This window comes from Felis catus, chromosome B2, assembly GCF_018350175.1.
Source record: "Felis catus isolate Fca126 chromosome B2, F.catus_Fca126_mat1.0, whole genome shotgun sequence".
In the NCBI taxonomy this organism is placed as follows: domain Eukaryota; kingdom Metazoa; phylum Chordata; class Mammalia; order Carnivora; family Felidae; genus Felis; species Felis catus.
In genome coordinates, this window is record NC_058372.1 from 39,679,147 (window position 1) to 39,694,942 (window position 15,796).

General features: G+C 56.3%; 1 protein-coding gene and 1 long non-coding RNA gene across 12 annotated transcripts in view; one reads left to right on the plus strand and one right to left on the minus strand.

Moving 5' to 3' along the window:
- Positions 1 to 5,054: 5,054 nt before the first annotated feature.
- On the minus strand, positions 5,055 to 8,579 carry LOC102902397. 2 transcript variants are annotated; one of them, XR_002157068.3, is made up of 4 exons: positions 8,272 to 8,579; positions 6,951 to 7,142; positions 6,313 to 6,449; positions 5,055 to 5,399 (listed from the first exon to the last, which is right to left on the minus strand). It is a non-coding gene; the product is annotated as an uncharacterized LOC102902397 (long non-coding RNA). The 2 variants fall into 2 exon arrangements; XR_006597765.1 differs by lacking the exon at positions 8,272 to 8,579 and having other exon boundaries at positions 6,951 to 7,808.
- A 413-nt stretch (positions 8,580 to 8,992) lies between these two features.
- Positions 8,993 to 15,796, plus strand: part of FOXP4 (forkhead box P4) — a 51,141-nt gene continuing 44,337 nt past the window's right edge. For all 10 annotated transcript variants that reach the window (XM_023253953.2, XM_045057524.1, XM_006931702.4 and 7 more), the window contains exon 1: positions 8,993 to 9,129. The gene's annotated coding sequence lies outside the window, so the exon portion shown is untranslated. The remainder of the gene's footprint in view (positions 9,130 to 15,796) is intronic.

Here is a 15,796-nt window from a genome sequence, read left to right on the forward strand (position 1 = left end):
ACTTCCAACCTACCTCTCACCTCTTATCTCTCAAGGCACGAAACCAAGGAGAATGGCCTTGAACCAGACTTCTGGGGGGCAGGGAGGAAGAGCCCTCAAGAAGCCATATGGTGGAGCAACAAAGTGGACACATGCTGTGTACCAAGCCAGGGTGTGGACACAGGCACTTTGCTCATGTCATCGGGGAACTGGGCATGAGTTTCACTGAGCTGTGGTCTTATCACTTGTAAAGCGAGGTTAATAACACTACCCACCTTATAAATTGGTCCAGTGTGGAAAACAGTATGGAGGTTCCTCAAGAAAGTAAACTAGAAATACCATAGGAACCAATAATTACACTACTGGGTGTTTACCCAAAGAAAACAAAAACACGAACTTGAAAAGATATATGCACCCTATGTTTATCGCAGCATTATTTACAGTAGCCGAGATACGGAAGCAACCTGTGTCCACCAATAGATGAATGGGTAAGGAAAAAGTTGGGTGTGTGTGCATATACACATGCACACACACGCACCCCCCTGGAGTATTACTCAGCCATAAAAAAGAATGAGATCTTGCATAGGGAAGATAGTCGAGGGTATTGTAATAGTGTCATATGATGACAGGTGCCAGCTACACTTGTGAGCACAGCATAATGTACAGACTATGGAATCGCTGTGTTTTACACCTGAAACTAATATAACGTTGTGTCAACTATACTTCGATTTTTTTTAAATGGGGGGGGGGGAGTGGGCCTTACGGATGAAAGATGCACAATACCACTCCCAATGAAGGAAATGCAAATTTAAAGCTTTTTTTTTTTATTTTGAGAAAGAGCAAGCGAGTGGGGGAGGGGCAGAGAGAGAGAGAGAGAGAGAGAGAGAGAGAGAGAGAGAGAGAGAATCCCACGCAGGTTCTAAGCTGTCAGTGCGGAGCCTCACTCGGGGCTCGAACTCGTGAACCATGAGATCATGCCCGGAGCCGAAATCAAAGAGTCGGACGCTTAACCGACTGAACTGCCCAGGCGCCCCTGGAAATACAGATTTAAAAAAAATCACAGTGCCCACCTGACTTAGGCTGGATTTCCCCAGAAGGAGCCCCCGAGACAACTATTCCAGTATATGGGGCTGATTCAGGAGGTAAACGCCAGTAGAGAAGTGAAGAAGTAAGACAAGGAAGGGAAGGAAGGTGATAAAGGGTGGGGGGCTCTCCCAGAAGCAGTTAATGCCCCTGCACTTCTGGCCTCCCACACAGTGGTAAAGTGGATGTCAAGGCCCAGAGGGAGCCTTCAGGCAAGGACAGGCAGGTGTTGGTGACTAAAAGCCTTAGGAGTCTAAGAGGTCAGGGGGAAGGCACAGGAGTGGGGCACCAACATAATATATTGTATCATCTCTGAGGGCTGTTAGGAGGTGAAATGAGGTCACACATGAAGAATGCTTAACACAGTGCCTGATGCACAGTTGGTTCATCTCTAATTGAGATCCAGCCTCACTCCAGCCTCCCGATGCCTGGCTCCAGAGACTTCCTGCTGCCTAGTGACCACGAGGAAGGTCTTGGAGACTGGAGGGCCAGGGGTCAAGAGAAGAAGGGACTGGAGGAGAGAAGGCCAGAAAGAAGAAGGGGTACAAAAGAACCAAGAAGGAGGTGGGCCCAGCCCAGACCTGGCATGGAATGTGATTCAGGACACAGTACGAAAGCCGCAAGAAAATGTGTGAGCTCCACTCCATGGGCCCAGCTGGACACCACACACAATAAGCTCTCTCTTATCTCCTCTCATATCCACGCTATGTCTGTTGCCTCTGCCATTTGGGGCACTGCCTTCTAAGAGAGAGAGAAAAAGAGAAAGAGAGAGAGAAAAAGAGAAAGAGAGAGAAGAAAGAAAGAAAGAAAGAAAGAAAGAAAGAAAGAAAGAAAGAAAGAAAGAAAAAGAAAAAGGAAGGAAGGAAGAGAGAAAGAGAGGGAGAGAGAGGGAGGGAGGAAGACAGGAAGAGAGAAAGAGTGGAGGAGGGAGAGATAGGGAGAAGAAAAGAGGGAGGAAGGAAGGAAGGAAGGGAAGAAAGAAAGAATCCACACACATTAGGACCACTGTGGGGATCAGAGATACGTATCAGATACATATCAGAAATGCCTGGTATATTGGGGCACCTGGGTGGCTCAGTTAGTTAAGCATCCAACTTCGGTTCAGGTCATGATCTTGCTGTTCATGGGTTTGTGCTGAGCCTGGAGCCTGCTTTGGATTGTGTCTCCCTCTCTCTCTTTCTGCCCGCCCCTCCCCCCCCCCCAACTCACACCCTGTCTTGTCGCCTGCGCTCTCTCTCAAAAATAAATAAACGTTAAAAGACAAAAAGGCCTAGCATATAATAGACGCTTCATAGGTGGTAGCTATTCCCAATGTGAGGCTACCTTGGCTTTGACTTTCCTCCTTTACATCCCATCCCATCTCACCCTCCAGCGCCAGTGGCTGAGACCTCAAACCCTAGGCTTTCAAGGTTCTCCTGGGAAGGAACGCTTTCCTTGCTCAGCAGAGTTCTGAAGGCATCCTCATGGACCAGCAGAAGGGGAGCAGGAAGAAGTGTGGAAAAGAATGGAAGCACAGCCTTGTGGGAGGAGGGGTGCCTCTGAGGGTGTGAGAGTGCCACCTTGTCCTGCCCCAGCTCCCTTGACGCCCCCAGCCCTGTCCCTCCATCAGTGAAGACGCATTTCCTGCCCAAGTTCTACAACCAACCCCCAGCCGATGCCTTCAGGGCACCAACTTGCTCTGCGGTGTATCAGGCTTCTTTTTTTTTTTTTTTCTTTAAGCTCTGCTCTAAAGTATCTAATCATAATAAAATGCAATCAACAAGCATTTACTGTGCACGTACTATGCAAACCACACTGTGCTGGGTGCAACAGGAAATTCCAAAATGACTACAATTGTAAGCCGCTGACCTCAGTTTGTTATGTAGTTGGAGAGATGAGGCATAAATGATTAAACAGTTAACAAACAACAGAATGTGTTACAAGTTCTTAGGTGCTTACTGAATAAAAGTTAGCCAACAAGGCATTGTAACAGGAGCGTGGAAGGGGAGAGGGAAGGAGGTACAAGCCGGACAGGTAATCAAGGAATAACAACCCAGCTCCAATCTACCCAGTGCTGAGACTGAGAAGCCCACGTGACTTACACCATGCCTCCCCACCTCTCTGCCTGATCATGTGTCTCTCCATTTAGCAGCTGAAAAAACCCAGTAACCCCCCACCGGCCCCTCCGCTTTGGGATTTCGGGCTAGAAAGTGACAGAATTGGGATTAAAATCCAAGCGTCTTCACAAGGAAGGAAATCATGGGGCAGCTCCCAAAGGGGATGAAGGGAGAAGGGGTTCTGTCCTCTGAGCCTGCTCCTTGCCTTGTTGCCAGGCACACCCCTTCTTCCGTGAATGGCAGGGTGCCATGCACAGGGGAGGGGAAGGGCGATGGGTGTGCTCCTGGTGTGTGTCCTCCTCTATCCCTCCAGGGAAATCTCTCCACAGAGAAGTCTCATTTGACCCAAAGACACTGTGTTCTAATTGATGGAAAATTGTCCACTGCTTGTCAAGTTATTGTTCATTTCCTGGTCCTTAATGACTGATTTTCCACCAATTAGCCTAGAGTCCCACGCCCGCCACCCTATGGACAAGGCCCAAGTCTCTGAGTCCCTAAAAGTGACTGCAGGGGGCCCTGCAAATATCTCCCAGGGCCCAGGCACGAGGCCAGCCTAGCACCAAGCAGGGCAACTGGGTTCCGCCCCCAGTCCTAAGTGCCCTCCACCTCATAGCCCCTTGGGATGTTTCCCCACACAGTGCATGGTCCTCTACTCAGGGCAATATGGTAAACTGATAAAGCTTCCCCCCCCCCCCCACCCCAGGGCTAGGAGCCTCCCTTAAGGGGGGTGTGTGTGTGTCTAGAGAGTGTCTTGAGGGTTCCTGGCACAGTTCATTAAGATATCAACCCTTAATGAAATATTTCTTTGTTTAAATCATCATTTATCTTGCGGAACAGAGGCCTTTGTGGCAAAGGAAAAGGCTGCCCCCTCCCATCCCTCCCCCACCTCCACCGAGCATAGACCCGGGGTCTTTCTGAGTCAGAAAGACTGGGAAGCAGGGTGGGGAGGAGCAGCTGGGAAATGAGGAGGGGAGAAGATTCCAGAGTGGAGGAACCACAGGCGGAAAGGGGAACAACTTGATTGAGCAGGAGGCAAAGGAGGAGAGAGAAACAGAAGGCCCCCCGGGGGGTGGGATGGGGGAGGGGAGGTGGACACAGAAGGAAGCCCACTGCAGTGTGACCACAATGGCCAAAGGTTGGAAACAGCTCAACTGTCCATCACTGGGAGGCTGGGCAAGGAAACCAGGGCACCTGCTAGAGTGGAATGCTCTCCACCAGCCTTTTCAATGATTGACCTAGAGATACATGTAGCAAACCTAAATTAATCTCCCCCGCATGGAGTTCAGTAATAAACACCAAGAACAAAAAGTAAAAGCAAGGAGCAGAAAGATACCTTCTATTTAAAATTTCATGATACCCAAGCGACACTAAATGATGAATAGTATAAAACTTAATTTGGGAGGGCTCCCTCCAACTGCAAGGAAGTGGCTACCTCTGGCAAGGGAAGGATAGAGAAAGACTAAAAGGGATATGGAGAGGTCCTCAATTCTATCAGCAACAACGCTGAAGCTTTTTAGTTGAGCATGAAGAAAGGCACACAAATCAGAAGGACACATCAGCTCAAGTAATTTTCACACAGTGAGCAGAACCGTGCCACCAACTCCCAAATCCAAAAAACCCCGAACAGGGGCATCTGGGTGGCTCGGTCAGTGGAGCCTCCGATTCTCAGCTCAGGTCATGATCTCACAGTGTGTGGGTTTGAGCCCCGCGATGGGCTCTGTGCTGACAGCTCAGTGCCTGGAGCCTGCTTCGGATTCTGCGTCTCCCTCTCTCTCTGCCCCTCCCCACTCGCGTTCTCTCTCTCTCTCTCTCCCTCTAAATAAATAAACATTAAAAAAAAAAACAAACTCAGAACATGCCCATGCCCAGATCCCCCCCCACACCCCGGAACCCCTTTGTACCCTCTCCCAGTCATGTCCCCTCTCTCCTGAGTTCTAATGTTATCAATCCGACCAGTTTTTGAATTTCAGATAAATGGAATCACACTGGCTGCTTTCTCTTACGGCTTGTCTTGTTCTTATGCACAACATTCTGTGCGTGAGATTCCTCCACGGTGCTGTGCGTGGCGACGGCTTATTCATTCTCCTTGCCAAGTACTCGCCCGTGTAGGAGAACACCCTGATACGTCTACTTATGGCAGTGCTGCTGGGCACATCCTTGTGTACGTCTTCTGGTGAACATGTCTGCATTTTAGGACTGGAGTTGCCGTGTTAGGCTGGAAAGTTTAATTCCGCAATAAGGCTGAGGGAAAAAAAGTTAAGACCCAGTCGGTCAGATGAACGGAAACATAAAGTATCTGGGCCTAGATGTGTTGGGACTGTGGGATTAACGAGAATACTATTTTTGGACACACACCCACCACCACGCAGGAGCGTCAGGCTGGTATGAGGAATGAGCTCACCCACTAGCCCACTTCATCCCCACAACAGGGAGGCAGTGGACCCCGGGGGAGGAGCTTCTGCTTGGGAGCAGGAAGATCTGGGAGCCCACCCCTGCTGCAATACCTCCCAGCTGTGTGGCGTGGGGCAAGTTGCTTGACCTCTCTGAACCTCAAGTCCCTCACTTATAAAATGAGAAGAGCCACCATGTCTGGGTTGATAGAGCTCAAAAGCATGTGAGTCAAGTGGCTGGCATGCAGCCAGCAGCTAGTAAGGATCAACACTGTTGTATGCATGATGTGCATTTTTGTGAGGTCGGAATTCTGCATTTGTAGGTGAGGAAACTGGGATTCACAAAAGGGAAAGGGAGCATTTGTGGAAAGCCGGATGATTTGCCCGTGCCCTTTCCTGCCAACCATCTAAGGAGCCACTCTCTCAGTGTTGTGGACGAGGAAACTAAGGCGCAGACATCACGTAACTTGCCCGGGTTACACTGCTGGCAAAGACAGAGGCTGAAGTTCAACCCAAGGCCGCCTCACACCAGCCCAATCTGAAGCCAGCTCCAGGCTCTGAGCTGTGAGCACAGAGCCCGACGCAGGGCTTGAACCCACGAACCGAACCGTGAGATCATGACCTGAGCCGAGGTCAGCTGCTTAACCGACTGAGCCACCCAGGCGCCCCCAAGGGCTACTCTTTTGAACCTTTTCTCAGAGCTCTTGGACCAGAAGGAAAAGCTTTGAACTGGCTGCTTTGATTTCACAGTGTTAATTCTGTACCTTTTTCTGGTGAGGCCTCGCCTTCCTCACCAAAATGCCCTTTAGGGAAGGATAAGACAGGATCTTTGCCTCTCTCGTGTCCCTAATGTGACTCACAGGGTGCTGGAAACTGAGTTGGCCTGGAGATGACCGGTAACCTGAAATGAAAGCCAAAACAACCCAGGGAACTCTACTGGGGCAAGGGAGCCCGTGTGGGAGGTACGGAGGGCTGCTGCAAGAAAGCCATGTGAAAAGGACTTGTTGGGGCTGAGAGCCAGTAAAGAGGTGGAGAAGCCCACCCCACCTCCCCTCTGCAAAAATCCCTTCTTTTCCACTGAAAGTCCTGAGATGTCACCCCACCCCAAGCCTCTGCAAAAATGATGGGAAGGAGGCCCGAGGGGCACGGCCACTGTCCAGCTGGGCTTACACGAGGGCCTGCCAACCCCAGGCCTGGCCCAGACCTGTCCACCCATCCTGACTCCCACCAGAGCTGACTCCCCATGGAAGATAAATTGGATCACGTTATCAAGAGCTTCCTTCCTCCGCAACCGCACTCCTCCTCCGGTAAGACCCCAGCAGCACTGCTCTAGAAGCCTCCGTGAGGTTCCTCCCTGTCCTCACGGAAGCGGCTCTGGTTGGAATCCTGCTTCACCACTTACCAGCTCTGTAAGCCTGGGCAGATGACTTCATCTTTCCGTGCCTCAGCTTTCTCCTCTGTAAATTGGGCATGACGGCACGATCCACCTCATCAGGTTATTGAGAAGATGACGCGTGTCTTCTGCCTGGCCTGTGGCAGGACTCGAACATTTGCTGTGGTTATTGCTACTGCCATGGCTGCGCTGGGAAGGACACTGTGGCGCCCACATGAATGACCCTTAGAACACTCCTTCCAACAATCTCACACCTAGATACCCGGATGGTTCCAGCTGGACCTAAATATGCCCATCACGCCCACACAGCAAGGCAAATACATAGGATTCTGGACCTAGACAGGCACCACTAACTTACAACTACTTCTGACTATTTGTACCCAACAGAAGAGGGATGGAATAATTGACGAACAACCCAAAAGGGAGCCTCCTCTCCTGACATCCTTTTCTTCCAAGCCCCATTGGAAAGACTTTCTCCTCCGAGAAATCCTTCTCTCCCCAGGTCACAGGACTGACTCACCCTGAGGACCCCCAGCTCACATTCCACAGGGGCCTCAATGTGCCTGCCCTATCTCCACCTGCCTCCTGTGATTTGGACCAGGAGAGCCTTCAAGAACCACCGTCTTCCTGCCCTCCTCCCGCAGCAGGGCCCTCCCTCCCTTGCTCACGGGCACTCCTTGAAGATCTCTGGGGGCGTCCTTCACCTCTCCCCACGCGCAACACGGAGACAGACAGGAGATGTTTGGGGGGTGGAAGATTTATTCAGATTTCCACGGGTCTCTGAGCAGAGCGGCTGCTACCAGCAAACCCTTCTGCGTTGGAATTTGGGCCTTTCCCCATCTGGACTCCCCCCACCCCATCCCTGCCCCCACCGAAACCCAACACACGCCACTGCCTCCACCACTCTCTCTCCAGCTCCCCACCCCACCCTTCCAGCCCCCCAGGCAAAGGCTCTGCGCTGAGCTTTGTTTGTAATCTAATTTGCCCGGATAACTGCCTCGACTTTGCACCTCGCTTCTCCCGCGTGTATCCGGCTTTGGGCCCCTTCTTCACCGGTTCGCAGAGCACTTTCTGGGAAATTCCCCTTCCGGAAAGGGAGTCAGCGCTGGCCGGGGGTGAGCGTTCACAAAGCCCAGAAGGAGCCTCCCCGCCTCCCCCACCCCCGGGTCAGAAAGCTCACCTCCAGCCCCCACGCAGTGGCGAGCAGGGGGGAGGCCAGGAAGAACCCGGGCCGACACCGGCCCCGGGCTCCGAGCCCCCGGCCACTCCCCGCGCCGAGCGCAGCCCGCTGGGAACCAATGAACCGTGTGGGAGCAGGGCTCGGCCGTACCTCCAGACTCCAGGGAAAAGCTGGGGTTTGCCAAGCGCGCCACAGGATTCGCGAGGGCAGAGAGGATCCCTGGGGTCTCTCCACCTCCCGGCTTTCTCAGGTCCGCAGTCCCGTGTCTTCTCCCCAAGTCCCCACTTTCTTTCCCCTAAAGTTCGCTCCACGTGGTGTTCTCTCGCCCGCCGCGGCGGCCTGGCCGGGTGAAAGTGGCTGCACCTGCTTTAGGCGAATTATGGTAGCGCTAGAAGTTGGTCTCCCCTCCCTCCGCCGCTCGCTCGCTCCCTCCTCCTCGGCTCTCCGCGCGCTCCCTCCTTCCCCCTCCACCCCGCGTCCCCCGCCCCCTCCCGCCCCGCCCGCGCGCCGCCCGCTCGCAGCCACTCGCAGCCCGGGCTCAGTCGCAGCCCCTCGGAGTCCAGAGCCGGCCGCCCCTGCGGACCGGACAGCGCGGCCGGCGCCCGGGACGGAGCCCCCAGCCCGCGAGGAGGGCGCGGCGCAGGCGGCGGCGGCGCGGCGGGGAGGAGCCCGGGCCGGAACCAGGGCTGGGCCGGGGGCGGGGACGCCGGGGTCCCGGAGCCCCGGAGCCGGAGCGAGCGAACGAGCGTCGCGGGAGGACCGGGAAGGAGGAGCACCGCCGGAGCGAGCCGAGCTGCCCACAAAGTGCGATGCCCCGGCGGGGCTAAGGCGCGCGGCGGCCGGCGCGGCGCGGCGCGGAGGGAGGACGCCCGGGAGCTGCGCGGCGCCGGGCGGCGCGGAGGGGCAGCCCCAGCGGGCGGCGGCGGGCCCGGGCTGCGACCCGAGCGAGCCCCATGCCCCGCGCGGGCTGACGGGCCGGAGCCCGCACGGAGCGGCCGGGCCGGACAGGTAGGTGGCGGGCCGAGCCCGGGGACGCGGGTGGGGGCTGGGCCGGCGACCAGACCAACTCCCTAGCTCGCGCACTCTCTCCCCGCTCACTGGCTCACTTTGTGTTTGCAAACTGCCCGCCGGAGACGCGCCGGGCGCCGGGAGGAGCCGGGCCCAGGCCGGCGCACTTTGTTCCAGCCGGGGCCGGCTGCGGCGCCCTGACCCCGCGCCGCCACCACACCCCGCCCCCGGCCCGGGCCCCCGCGGCCCAGAGCCGCCTTGGGAACAGGTGGGGGCTGCTGCGCGGCGGCGGGAGGTGGGGGCAGCCGGAGGTCGGCTGGGGCGGGGGTGCTGGCTGGAAAGGCTACTGAGGCCCGCCCTTCCCCCCCAGAATCTGGGCCCCGCCCCCTCCCGGCCTGGCCGCTGGGAGTGGGGTGTAAGGGGGCGCGACCCCCCCCCCCCGGTCCCCCGCCCGAGTCAAACAAAGAGTACTTCCCGGCCCGGACTTTCCAGAGCTGGGGAGGGAAGTGGTAGCGCCAGCTCCCCCAACCCCAGTCTGTCCAGCACTCCCCGAGACGCGCCGGAGGCAGATGGGGGGGGGGGGACCTCGGTGGCACCCGCCGCGTCGCCTCGAGTGAGAGGCAGACTTGTTTTTCTTGGGGTCGCACCTTGGAGGCTCCGGGGCCAGTCAACCCCTTTCCTCCATCGCTCGGTCAGCTCGGAGATTGAGCGGAAAACTTCTTGGGGACTTGAGAACGTCTGGAAACGGCCCCCGTGATTTTGTGCGCCTGTGCTGGAGGGCGGGGGACGGACCCGGCAGATAACCTTTATTCACCGCATTTAGGGAGAACCACCCCCACCCCCCCTCCACCTCACCATGGTGGGGAGAAAGGGAGGATGGCAGCAGGGTTCTTTCCAGGGAAGAGGGTTCCCAAGTGACCAAGCCCAAGCGGGACGACCCCCCCCCCCCTCCAAGGAAGCCTCTCTTTGACCGGCGGTCACCCCGTGGCGCTCTGGCCTCGCGCTCCCCATCAACGCCAGACTAACTTGGAGCTGAGCCCGGGCAAAGCCTGTGGCGCTAGAATGCGGGGCTCCCTGAGCGACCCGGGGTCCCGGCCTCCCCGGCAAAGAACGGTGTGATTTCGCGGGACGCGGATTCTGAGACAGAGGCCCTAACAGCTGCGGATTCCTTCTCTACAATTGGGACACCTCGTGAACACGTCCGCGTCTCACCCAGACTATCTAGGTTGGGGGAAGATGATATGGGCAGGCGGCCCCCCTGAGCCTGCAGAGCGACCGGCTCATCCCTTTTGCACCCCCGCTTCTCTTGCCAACCCCCGCCTGGTGGATTTCCTCCCTCACTGGGCGCCTGGGGTTTAAGGCGTCTGGAGATCACCGCGTGCCTCGCACCCTAGCACCGGGTCTCCCTGCGGATTGGCCGCGGAGGCTGGAGCAGGGGTTCAGGTGGGGACCTGAAAGAGCAAACCGGAGTATGAAGCTGTCACGCAGTGTGGGGGGGGGGGGTTCCTGAGAAAGCCCAGGAGCGTTTTGGCCAATGCGGGTTTTTACTTGAACTTCATTCAACATCTTTATCCCCCCCGGTTTAAAGCACTACCTGGATTGTCCCAGGGTGAGCTGTGTTGGGTCTGGGATTAAGGCCCCAGGAGTGAAGCTTGAGGGGCAGCTTGGGGTTGGAGCCAGAGACTGGCCAGGGTGCGCCATCTCCCACGCAGGAAGAAGGGGCAGCCGGCCGTCTATATGGCGTGTAGCTGGCTAGAGGGTTTGACCAGTCCCGCCGGGCAAACGGAGTGGGTAACCCAGGCTTGAACCCAAAAACTCACTTTCAGCAGAGAACTGGGACTGAACGCTTCCATGCTGAGAATTTCAAGCCCCTGAGTCTCCTGGTAAGCTAGCGGGTGGTCGCAGGAGCCGGAAGGCAGGGATGGCAGTGTCTCCAATGCCCCCCAGAGAGAGACACTGGCTTCAGACAGCCCCTATCCCAGACAAGCCTCGCATGCTACCCCCGCAGAAAATTGCTTTGGGGATGGGGGAAGTCTGCAGGCTGGCTTTGTTTTGTTTTAAACTTAAGAAACTTTGTCTTGCTGGGGGTTCTGGGGCTCTTTGTCACCTGGCAGGCTGGAGGGAGGGTCCCGAGACTGTTGTAGGCTCCTGGACAGCTTGCTTGCTCTGGCTACCTTAGATCTGAGCCTCTCAAAAGCAGGGATGTGCCCTGGCGGTGGGTGGGTGGGGGGCGGATTCCCTATGGGGTGTTAGCCACTCTTGTCAACGGGGCAAGGTAGCATGGGGAGGAAGCGATGCTGTGGGTGCCCTGTCCCCCAGACATACTCAGGACCCCAATAGGATCTGAATCTCCTCCCAGACCCTCCGGCCACTACCTTACCCTGGTCCCAGCCTTAGCACTAAGTTAGGGGAGACCACAGGAACCTTCTCCTTTGGCACTAAGCCGTTGGGTCTCTGGGTGGGGTTTTCTATCCTTCTTCCAATCCTGGGCAGGTTTCCCAGGACTTATAGAATTGGGGAACCACTGAGTCCTGGGGAGAGAAAGGTCTGACACCAGTGCTGGGGTATGCCAGGGGTAGGGGCAGGTTGGGCTCAACTTGTGACAGCCCCTGTCCCTTTGTGGGGGTGCCCTTCTCACACCTACACACCAACACCCCCGCCCCCTTTCCTCCGCCTTTGGCCAGAAACTTCCTTTCTGGCTGCCGGCAGGTAGGTCCCTTCTTGCCAGGAATGTGCATATCCTGCTGGGCCCCTACTCCAAACACACCTCTTCCTTAGGGGGAAGAAAGCCGGAGGACGTGGGGGTGGGGGGCTTTCTTCGATGCAGTAATACCCTAAGTGTTTGCTGAGCCCCCCTACTCTGTCCGGCAGGTCCCAGGCTGGGCACTAGAGTGCCGAAGCCGTGAAGGCTGGGGTCTGCTCTCTGATCCTCATATTGTCAGGGTAGGAGAGACAGGTAAGGTATCACATCAGGGAGAGGAGAGTGGGAGCAGGGTGTCTGTTTCAGAGGAGAGGTGTGAGACGTGAGGGGAAGGAGGGGTCATTTCCTCAAGAAGACTTCCCTGCTCCGCCGGCCGGGTCTGGCAATGGCTGCACCCGCCTTTCCCACATCCTAACCCTTCACTACACCACCCCACCGCCTTGGTGGTTTGCTTGTCTCTCCAGCTGAAATCCAGGCCCCTCCACGCCTATCCTGAGCACAGCGTCTTTACTTTCCTACTAGCCTAAACTGTGCAAAATACTAATTTCTTCTACCCAAGGAGCTCCACGCCATGTCCCTTCATGATCTTAGAACTCTCCCAGCTTCCCTAGACCAAGGCCAGGCAGATGCCACTTTTGACAGGATTCCATTGGCTGAAATGGTTTCCTTGGACTTGGTTCCAGAACTCTGGATCCCAGGGCAAGGAACTCAGGGCCTGCCCAGGGCAGACCATGGGTCAGAGTGGAAAAGGCTTTGGAACTGGCCAGCAGCGACGGGACTCTGGGGAACTCAATTAAGCTCTTGGAACCTCAGTTTGCTTATGTGTAAAGTGGGTCAATAATATCCACCTTAGAGGATCCTTTTGGGAGTCGAACGGGAGAGTGTATGTAAAATCTGTACCACGGTGCCTGGCACATGGTTGCGCTGACCAACGGTGACTTTTATCATTAGATTCCCAGCACCGCCAGCCTGCACAGTGGACAGCATGTTGGAAATGCTTGAGTTTTAACCTCCATCTCATGGGCTGGGAAAATGAAGCCCAGAGAGAAGAAGCAACTTGTCTGATGTTCCACAGCAAATAAAATATGGGGCTCCCAACTCCTGGTGCAGCCAGTACGGCTTGGGGCTCTGCCGTGGGGAAGGGAGAAAGGAGGGGATGCGGAGGGCCTGTCAACTCCCCCCTCACTCCTTTACAAACTCAGGCCTGGGCCGCCCCTCTCCCCTCCGGTGACAAGGCTATGTTCTCTTCCCCTGCCTTCCCTTTAAGCGGGGAGGGTCTAGGTTCAGAATCTGGCATTTCCCACCCACACACAACCCTGGAACAGTCCAGTCATACATTACCCCCCACCCCCCACCATGCCCTTTTAAGGTGCTCATAGAGACAAATAAGAAACGGGAGGGAGAATTCCCCCGGGGTGTAGAGGAGCAAAAAATGGCTGGCACCATCTCTCTCCAAAAAGGGAGACTTCTGGGGCTTGGAACCCTAGCCTACACAGTCTCCTGGAAGTTTGGCCACCCATCTGAGATCAATTTGGGACCTACTATGGATGGATCATCTCAAAGAAGCAAAAAGAAACTTCAACTTAAAGCTTCTGGCTTTTTGCACTGCCTTACTGGATTGTCCATGGGAACGCATACCTTCTTTACCCATTGCCAGTCCCACCTTGCCAGGATCACAGCAGGAAGGAACCCTGTGACTCCAAACCTTGTGGCTGCCGATGCAGTGGTCTGGGCAGGTCCCTCAGGAGTCTGAGCTCGGGGCATGCCTGCCTGAGCTAGAAATCTAGAGCTCCCAGCACAGAAAGTGCACATGTAGACAGGGCCACGGGATGTCGGGCTGTGAGACCAAGCGTCCTGTGCCTTGAGGGGGCCATCCAGGCCTGGGTCTCGTGGAGGCCTTGCTTCCCTCGATCCTTGTCCCAAATCTCCTCCTTTCCGGGCCTTTGCCAGGCTGTCCCTCAGTCCAGGGCCTCCCAGCACCTTCTCCCCACCCTGACCAGAACCATGCAGCCTGGGCCCAGAATCTCAGTAGCTCTGCTGACCTCACCGGTCATCCTGTGCCCATCCTCTGCCCAGCTGGAGCCTCTAGAGCTGGGACCTGAGGGCCATTGGGCTCACTGGTGGTACTGGACACAGGTAAATAATGTTTTCTCTCCCACTCAGAACTGATTCCGATGGCACCTGACCTGGGCTGCCGGGCAAATGGGGGCGAGACGGTGGGTTTTCCTCAGACAGTAAGAGTGGACTGGGTAGAATAGCGACCCTCTGGCATTTGTTCAAGGTAGGTGGAAGTTACCTAGAATTCTCACTGACAGCAAAGGAGGGACAAATGATGGTGACTAGAAGGCAGGTGACTCAGGGAGTCCTGGTCTCCACTCCACAAACATTGTGGAGCACTTACTGTGTGCAGTGGCAAGCAAGAGGGTCGAGGGGAAGAGGTGACTCGGTCCGTGGCAACTTGGAAAATCAGAAATGGAGCAGGTGCCCCAGGGCTGATCTTGCAGATAGGGACTGTTGTGCTCTGGTCCTGATGCCCCCCAGGGGCGGCCGGATGCCTGCCTTGGCCTGGGAGAGCCCTCAGGAGGGCTGCACTGTGTGAAGGGGAACTGGAGTGGGGGTGGGTGGGAGAGGGGGGCTCCCATTCTTATTTCCTCAACCCAGTCAGCTCCCTCCGATTGGGTCCCCCAGCTCTGGAGCCCACCCTTCCGGGAGACCGAGGCTGAAAGAAAGTGGTCCAAAAAAAGGGTAGTAGTGTACTTCCTCCTTTCCTTCAAAAGTGCCCTGGGCAGATGTGCATCCGCACCCTGCAAGGAAGGGCGTGCGCAAATCTGGGGAGAGATTTGGGGGAGAGATTGAATGGCAGGATTTGTGGGATACCCAGGGAGTGGCTGCAGCTGTAAGCACTTAGGGAGCAAAGCCGGAGCGCTGGAGAAGCTCCCTATCTTCTCAAGGCTTCCACACCACTGGATCGGAGCAGGAGGCGCTTGGGAAGGTCGGGTCTTATTAAGGATGTAGAGTTGGTCCTCTTGGGAGAATCCCTCCTTTAGGAAGCCTCCGGGACATCCGCCCCACCCCCCACAACCCCTGAGAGCCAGGGCTACTGGTCTCCCCTCCCCAGCTCAGCACGCTTGCTTTGGGTTGCTTGCCTCCCCAGCCTTTTCCTGAGCTTCTGCGAGCGCATCAGTGCAAGTTGCAGGAAGCTCCTTAATCTCTTAGACCTGAGCTCCGGGATGCAGCACGGAGAAAGAGCCTGGGGCACGGGGCCCACTCCGCCCAGGGCCTGGGGGTCTAGGGAACCTTGGAAGGGGGGCTGCTTGTCTTTTAGCCACTGGGAGGGCGGCCTGTGCCTGCGTGCTGCACTCTACTCTCTTGGTGATGACTTCACAGGTCTGGGTGGTAAACAAGGTCTGGATTCACCAGTCGTCACACTGCTACCAGCTTCCTAATTCCCTCTAAGACCTTAGGCATGGCCAACTTCTCTCTGGGCCTCGGCTTTCCTAACTGCACAGAGGACGAGGGATCACCCGTGGGCTCCTCTCCCGGGCCTCTGCAGGCCGAAACTGCGGGTTGGGCATGGGGCAGAGAAGAGACTGGAAGGTCTCAGTGCACTCCCCCTTTGTTCCCGCGCCCGGAGCCTACTGCCTGTGCCACTCTTTCCCAAAAGGGGCGCTGTGGAACATGGGGCAGGCGACCCGAGGCCCAGTCAGGTCTCCTCCTTCCCAATTAGGCAGCGGAGCCTGATTAAAAGGGGGTGCTGCCCGCCCCCCCTCCTGCCCGATCTCCATCGACGAGATTTCCCTTCATCAGAATCTCACATCCTCCAGAAATTAATTTGATGCCTCTTGTTACCAATTAATTGAATCTCGTTGGGAGAGAGAGCTCAGCAAGGCAGGCTGCAGCTTGGCCCTTGTATGCCGCCGTTCTGCCCTCCCCCTCACATCAGGACAGCCTCTCCCCCCCCCCCCC